Below are 8,164 nucleotides of genomic sequence, written 5' to 3' on the forward strand. Positions count from 1 at the left end.
TACAATTTTAATCCAATATTGGTTTCGAATAACCCCAAAATGGAAGGACGTGAGTGTATGTGTGTGTGTGTGTATAAGAGAGAGGGGGGGGGGGGGGGGGGGGGGGGGAGGAGGGGGGCATCTCAAAGAGAGTGTCAAAAAAAATTTCTTGATTGAAATAATTTTAAAGTAAATCTATCTATATTTCTTTCAATTTTAAACCTTTCAAAGCATTAAAAAAGTTTTGATTGTACTTTCCAACTTTACTTTTCCTTATTTCAAGTATGCTTCAACTTTTCTTTTGGAAAGCCAATAGCCATAAAAATTTAAAATTTAAAAAATTGTTCGTATGTACACTAGCAAACTTTTCTCGGTTTACTTCAAGGTAAGAAATCTAGCTAGGATTTTTTCATTAATACACTAAAGTCCAATTTTAATCGAACATTTTGAATAACCCCAAAATGAAAGGACATGAGTGTGTTTCGTGTGTGTATATGTGTGTGTGTGTGTGAGAGAGAGAGAGCGAGGGGGGGGGGAAGGGGGGGGGGGGGGTTTCAAAGAGAGTGCCAAAAACAAATCTTGATTGAAATAATGTTAAAGTAAATCTATCTATACTATTCTGTATTGAGCTTGAGAAATTCTCAAGCGATGGAGACTCCCACGCGTCGTCAAATCACTTCACTCTTGAATGTGCATATGCAACCCAATTTTGTGTGCACGTACGTGTGTGTATGTGTGTGTTGTGTGTGTGTGTGTGTGAGAGAGAGAGAGAGGGAGAGAGAGAGAGAGAGAGGGAGAGAGAGAGAGGGAGAGAGAGAGAACACCTCTACGCATCGTGTGTTGGGAGAGGAGTGAAGTCGCGGAGCGGAGCGTGGGTCGACTCTCTCTCACACACACACACAGTGAGCTTACACAGTACAGTACGCAGAGAACTGTTAGAAGGGTTATCTCCCAATTCCTTAGTATTCACAAAAGAATAAGTTAGTATATACAAAGAGTTAGAGGTAAGTGAGTTAGGCGGGCGGCTGGCCATATCCGCATAAGAGGCCACTTGGGCTTTAATCCCAACAACCTCCCACTTAAAGTCCAATGTGGCACTTTAAGTAACTGTAAATCTATGAACATAAATGTACAAAGATTTACATGGCTGCCATCTATCCAATGCCCAATAACTCACGACAATGCACAAAGCCCTCTCCTGGAAGTCCCTTTGTGAGTAGATCAGCAGGATTGTCCTTGGTGTGGATCTTCAGCAGTTGTATCTGCTTGTCTTCAAGTACTTCCCTAATGAAGTGATACTTCACATCAATATGCTTAGTCTTCGAATGGAACACTGGATTCTTTGCCAATTGTATAGCACTTTGACTATCACAATATAACTCTGGCATATCTACTTTGATTCCCAAGTCTGCAACCAATCTACCAAGCCAAATAGCTTCTTTGCATGCCTCATTTGCTGCAACATACTCAGCTTCTGTAGTAGACTGCGTAACACAATCTTGTAATCGAGATCGCCATGATATGGCACCTCCAGCCAATGTAAAGACATAGCCTGATGTAGATCTCCTCTTATCCAAGTCTCCTGCATAATCTGAGTCAGTGTATCCTCTGACACTCAAATCCTGACTACCATAGCATATGCGCATACTCTTTGTATGTTTTAAGTATCTCATGATACCTTTCACTGCCTCCCAATGTTTCTTGCCAGGATTTGACATATATCTGCTAACCACTCCCACTGCAAATGCAATATCCGGACGTGTAGCAATCATTGCATACATCAAACTACCCACTGCAGACGCATATGGAATCTTATCCATTTCAGTCTTTTCTTCCTCAGACACAGAACAATCTTGTTTGCTAAGTTTCACATATGGTGGCAATGGAACACTCAATGCCTTTCCCTTCTCCATATTGAAACGTTGCAAAACCTTGTCAATATACTCTGTTTGAGATAACCAAATCAACTTCTTTGATCTGTCTCTCTCAATGCGCATACCAAGTATATGACTTGCCTCACCCATGTCTTTCATGTCAAACGATTTTGCCATCTTTGACTTCAAAGCTGAAATTTCTTCCAAGTGTTTGCCAGCAATCAACATGTCATCCACATACAAAATAAGGATCAGCCAACTGCCATCCTTAGCCTTCTTTGTATATAGACAGTGATCGAACTCACTACGTTTGTAGCCTTGAGAAAGCATAAACTGGTGGAACTTATGGTACCATGCCCTCGGTGATTGTTTTAAGCCATAAAGACTCTTTAACAACTGGCATACCAAATGTTCCATGCCTTTCTCAACAAACCCTTCTGGCTGCTGCATGTAAATTTCCACATCTAAATCACCATGCAAGAACGATGTCTTGACATCCATTTGGTGCAACACCAAATCCAATATAGCAACCAATGCAAGAAAGCATCTCAATGTAGTCATCTTGACCACTGGAGAGAAGACTTCATCAAAGTCAATGCCTTGTTCTTGCTTAAAGCCCTTGGCAACAAGCCTTGCTTTGTACTTTGGCTGACTATCAAGAGCGGTGATCTTATACCTGTAAACCCATTTACAAGGTAGAGCCTTTTTGCCCTGTGGTAATTTAACCAACTTCCATGTCTGGTTTTTATGCAGAGCTGTCATCTCTGACTGCATGGCCAACTGCCATTTTTTCGAGTCAACCACTTGTAATGCTTCCTTGTAACAAGATGGTTCTCCGCAATTTGTGAGCATGACATAATTTAGAGATGGCACATAACGATCAGGTGGTTTGGAGACACGCTCAGAACGTCTCACCACAATTGATTCTGCCTCTCTAGCCACTATAGGTTGTTCCTGAGCCTGACCATGCTGTCTTGATGTGCTAGCACTAGGTCCATCTTCCCTGAAGACAACTCTTCTGATCTCCTCTGTCTTTTCTGGCTTAGCGTGAAACTTGGCTTCATTGAAATGCACATCATTGCTACGAATAAGCTTTTTGGACTCAGGATCCCAAAGCCGGTAACCCATCTCGCCCGATTCTCCGTAGCCAAGAAATATACACTTCTTGCTCTTTGGTTCTAACTTATTTCTGAACTCCTTAGGAATATGGCTATAAGCTTCACAACCAAAGACTCTGAGATGCTTATACGAAGGTGCCTTGCCTATCCATAGCATCTCGGCCACTGCACTCTTATCCAGAACCCTACTAGGAGACCTGTTGATCAAATGGACTGCTGTAGCCACTGCTTCCGCCCAAAATCCATCAGGCAACTCAGCATTTGACAACATGCTTCTGACCTTCTCTTGTATGGTCCTATTCATACGTTCTGCAACCCCATTCTGTGAAGGATTATATGGTGCAGTAAGTTCCCGCTTAATCCCTTTTGCTTCACAAAAGTCTTGAAAAGCTTTGGAAACGTACTCTCCACCATTGTCAGTTCTCAAGCACTTCAGCTTCTGACCACTCTGATTCTCCACCAGCTGCAAGAATGTCTTAAAGACCTTGAGCACCTCATCCTTGTGCTTCAAGAAGTAAACCCATACTTTGCGAGAATAGTCATCTATGAATGTACAAAAGTACGCTGCTCCCCCTAGTGACAAACTAGGCATTGGTCCGCATAGATCACTGTGTACAAGAGCTAACCGTTCGTCCCTACGATTCCTCTTTGATCTGTGCGGTTCCTGTGTTTGCTTACCATAAACACAATGCTCACAAAACTCGAAATCTTGAAATGAAAAGCCAGGCAAATAACCATAATGAGAAAGTATTTCCATTCCTCTTTTTGACATATGTCCCAACCTACGATGCCACAGTGACACACTTGGCTGCTCAATCACATTAATTACATGGTTTTTAACCTCTGAAACATGTAAAGTGTACAGAGTTCCTGACTTGCTGCCATGTGCTACAGTCATCGAACCTTTGGAGATCTTCCAAGCGCTGTTCCCAAAAACTGTCACATAACCCGCATCATCCAACTTCCCTGTACTAATCAAGCTCTTTCGGATTGCTGGAACATGTCTGACATTCTTGAGCCATAAAGAAGAGCCATTCTGAAACTTCAACTGCACATCTCCCACTCCAAGTATGTCACAAACCTGCTCATTGCCAAGTCTGACATAATCTTTAGTAGCCACATATGATGTAAACCACTCTTTGTGCGGAGAAACATGTAAAGATGCCCCTGAGTCGATAATCCAATCACTCATAGCATGTCCATCCTCTGCAGTCAAGAAAACAGAATCAAGATTGCTTGTAAGGAAGATGTCACCAGCTGCTATACCAGAATTACTGTCTGAACCAGATCCTGTGACATTCACCTCTTCAATCTTCACTGAACTCTTCTTTTCATCTTGCTCAGAACTCTTTGTTTTGCCTTTTTCTTGTTTCCACTTCGTACAGTCTCGCTTCATGTGACCCTTCTTGCCACAATGGTAGCATTCTATGTCATCCTTTGACTTCGAATCACGAGACTTACTTTGGTTTTGTGCCTTCTTACCCTTCTTCTCTTTAAACTGTTGTCTCCCTCGAACGACCAAAGCACTATTGCCTTTGCCTTTGTCAATGTTCTTCCTGTTCACTTCCTCTGTGAGCAAGCTGCCTTCTACATTGGCACTCGTAAGACCTTCTGGCGCGACAGAATTACTTAACGCTGTACGAAAAGTATCCCAACTGTCTGGCAAAGTGATTAAGAGAAACATAGCCTTCACTGAATCTGGAAAGACTATCTCCTGTGCTGTTAACTGGCTGAAAATTGAGTGAAATTCATTCAGATGATTTGACATGGCTGTCCCTTCCTTCATCTTCAGATCCACCAATTTCTTGAGCCAGTAAATCTGAGAAGTAGCACTTTGTTTCTCGTACATATCACATAGCTTTTGCCATACGCCATACGCTGTAGTCTCTTCTGCTACGTTGAAGTAAACATTTTCTGCCAGTGTCAGCATGATTGTGGAACAAGCTAACTCATCAAGCTCTTCCCACTCATCTTCAACCATAAATTCTGGTCTCTCCCCTTTGAGCTTCAGTGGCTTCACTTGTTTTTTCTGCACCAAAACCTGCCAAATCTGCTTCTTCCAGAATGGAAAGTTTGTGCCATCCAGCTTTTTTATGTTGTAAAGAGTCTCACTTTGAGAAGATGCCATATCTGCCAAACTGTTTACTCCTGAGAAAAATCCGGCAGAGTTTCCCCTGTAAACTGGCCTCTGTACACAGTAAACAAGCTGTAATCAACAAGCTGAACACCTCTCCTCAGGAACTGTCAGTATTTTGAAAATTTTTGACAGAGTCTCCCCTGTAAACTGAGCTCTGGGAACCAAAAGATAGCTCAAAAAACAATCATAAATAGCTGACCAGTGACAAATCCTGTAAGCATACATTGTCTCCTCTCTGGGCGATGACAGAACCTGTATCTGTCTCAAGACTGAACCCTGAACAATGCCTCAACGGCCTGACACATAAGATGCAATCCAGTGTCTACACAAAGTCATACATCCTAAGGGATAAAAGTCACCGAAGAGGATGCGTGTAGAGGGGAACTCCAGCAACCTAATCCACCTCACACTGGGTAACCCAGCCCCCAGTGCTTGGCTTCAAAAAACCTCACACACGACCCTCTCAGATGGCTCAGCAAACTGCCCAGAACTAGCATACATCCTATAATAGACCAATCACTGTCCTATGACTGCTGCGGCGGTCTGTCTGCTAGCGTGACTCACAACTAGCAGACCCACAATCACAGTACATCAATCTGCAATACATGCCAGTGGTGTCAAGCCGTCGTATGGCCACACCTCCCCTGGAACCTGGCAAGCACAAGAAGTAGCAATGCAGACTGCAATATATATATCTGATGATATATATGTGTACCTGGTCTATAGATGATGCTCTGAAGACGAATAAGTGATGTATGTCGATGTCGATATTGATGTCGACCACCTCCTGCTTGCCAATCTACACAAGACGGATTTCTTTGCGGCTGAAATCTATCTTCTGCTGTAGTGCTCAGAACGAAATTCTGAGGGCATAAACAGCTTCGAAAGGGGGGTCAAACCCCAGGTCGCCTGATGAAAACGCTCCCGGAACGCCGAGTGTGAATTTTCGAACTCCGGATCCAGAATCTGCCAGAAAAGTGCGCGCGCGCGATTGCGCAAATCCGCACTGAAGCAAGGCTCTGATACCAATTGAAGTCGCGGAGCGGAGCGTGGGTCGACTCTCTCTCACACACACACACACAGTGAGCTTACACAGTACAGTACGCAGAGAACTGTTAGAAGGGTTATCTCCCAATTCCTTAGTATTCACAAAAGAATAAGTTAGTATATACAAAGAGTTAGAGGTAAGTGAGTTAGGCGGGCGGCTGGCCATATCCGCATAAGAGGCCACTTGGGCTTTAATCCCAACAAGGAGCCTGTAGCATTTCACGGTGGCATTGAGCGTGTAGTAGATGCTCACGATTACGTGGCCTATCAAAGACCAAAATGGCATAATCTCCTGCTCAATGTTTAGCTAGAAACAATAGCCCAGATATATGGTGTATCTGTGAGGGCCAATACTTCTCTGCTTCTCTCTTAAATCTCCATGCACGACTCCCCCCGCTCTGCCCCTGTGTGTGTGTGTGTGTGTGTGTGTGTGTGTGTGTGTGTTGAGTAGGTTTTGTGAGGATGCTCAAGTCGCTCTACTCCGCTCCTTTCCTTCAAGGTAATTGTGTCAAGCCCTAATGTTGATGATCAATATGAGTTATGAGCCTAGAGATTGCATTTCAAACTATCTTCCATATGGCTATGAAGGTATGCTTCTGCTCTCTCTCTCTCTCTCTCTCTCTCTCTCTCTCTCTCTCTCTCACACACACACACACACACACACACACACACACACACACACACACACGCACGCACACACGTGCATGCACGCACCCGCACACAAAAGTTCTCATCTAGCACAAGAGAGAGAGAGAGCATGTGTGTTGCCATCTTTTATAAAGTGATGTGCAATCGACAAATTTGTTGCAAGATAATGTCTGCATGTTTTATTTTGTAACCTTCTAATATATTGTATATAGCATGTCATCATTTTTGTTTTCTTCATGCAAGAAGCTAAGAGTTTCCTTACATATGCTTACAATCATATTGGAGAACAATACTCCATTTTTATGTTGTGTTCAATTTTTAAAGGTCATCTATATGAGGTTTATCGCTTGAAGAATTGGTTTTCCTTTAAATGTTGAGCAAGGCCACAATGAACTTTTACAAATGTACTTTAGATATTCAAGTTTGTATGATGGTCCTTTCACATATAGAGTTTTTTGTTACCCTTACCAATACGAAAGCAATTGTTAGATTTTCTTATTCAAGTTTCCTGAACCTTTTCATGAAGGCTATCCCTTTATCTCTATCTCATCTTTTGGTGTGGTTCGTGTGCTGTCAATGTTTTTCCCCTTTGAAATGTTGTATTTAATGTTGTTTTATAACTTGAAGTTGTTATTGTTCCCAAATTGCACCTTGCACTCACACAAGATCTACAACCACAATTTTGGCTCTTTTTTCATGAAAAAAGCAAGCACTTCAAGTGTCAATCATGACTTTATATCAATTCACAAGTTTCGTATGCATACATGGGGCACTTGCACACATGTACACATAAGGTATTACTATAGCCTTGACGAGTAAAGCATAGGACAAAGTCTAATCTATATAGGTAGTTGGAAAACAACATCTTGCTTGGCAGAGCTTTGGTTGTTGTGTCTTCCAAGTGTGGTGTATTCTTGAAGCACAACGAGTTCTCAATGACAATCTTGATTGACCTTGACATTGCTTTAGTTGATATTTATGTCAGGTGTGGGACACATGAAACAAGTTGTAGGTCGTTGTCATCACAAACATGAAATTTCATGTTTGTGATGAGCGTCATGTCCGGGATGTTAGGTCTTGGACTACTCTTATTCCATGATCCACCAACATGGGCAGGCCAAAAACTTTGGGTTATTTTAATCGAATATGTAGTTAGGGCCCCTCACTTCATGCAGTCATCTACACTTGTATTTTGAAGGCACAAGACATAATGCAAGAAGATAAAATGGGTGAGCACATTCACAATGAGATGAGTAGTCAAGGGCTATGGAAAGTAGCATCATCGTGCTTGGCGGAGCTTTGTTTTTCAAGTTTTTGTACGGTTGAAAGCACGAGATTTTGACACTACACTACCATTTTGA

The sequence above is a fragment of the Adiantum capillus-veneris genome, chromosome 7 (assembly GCF_014529385.1).
Source record: "Adiantum capillus-veneris isolate H3 chromosome 7, ASM1452938v2, whole genome shotgun sequence".
NCBI classification, from domain to species: domain Eukaryota; kingdom Viridiplantae; phylum Streptophyta; class Polypodiopsida; order Polypodiales; family Pteridaceae; genus Adiantum; species Adiantum capillus-veneris.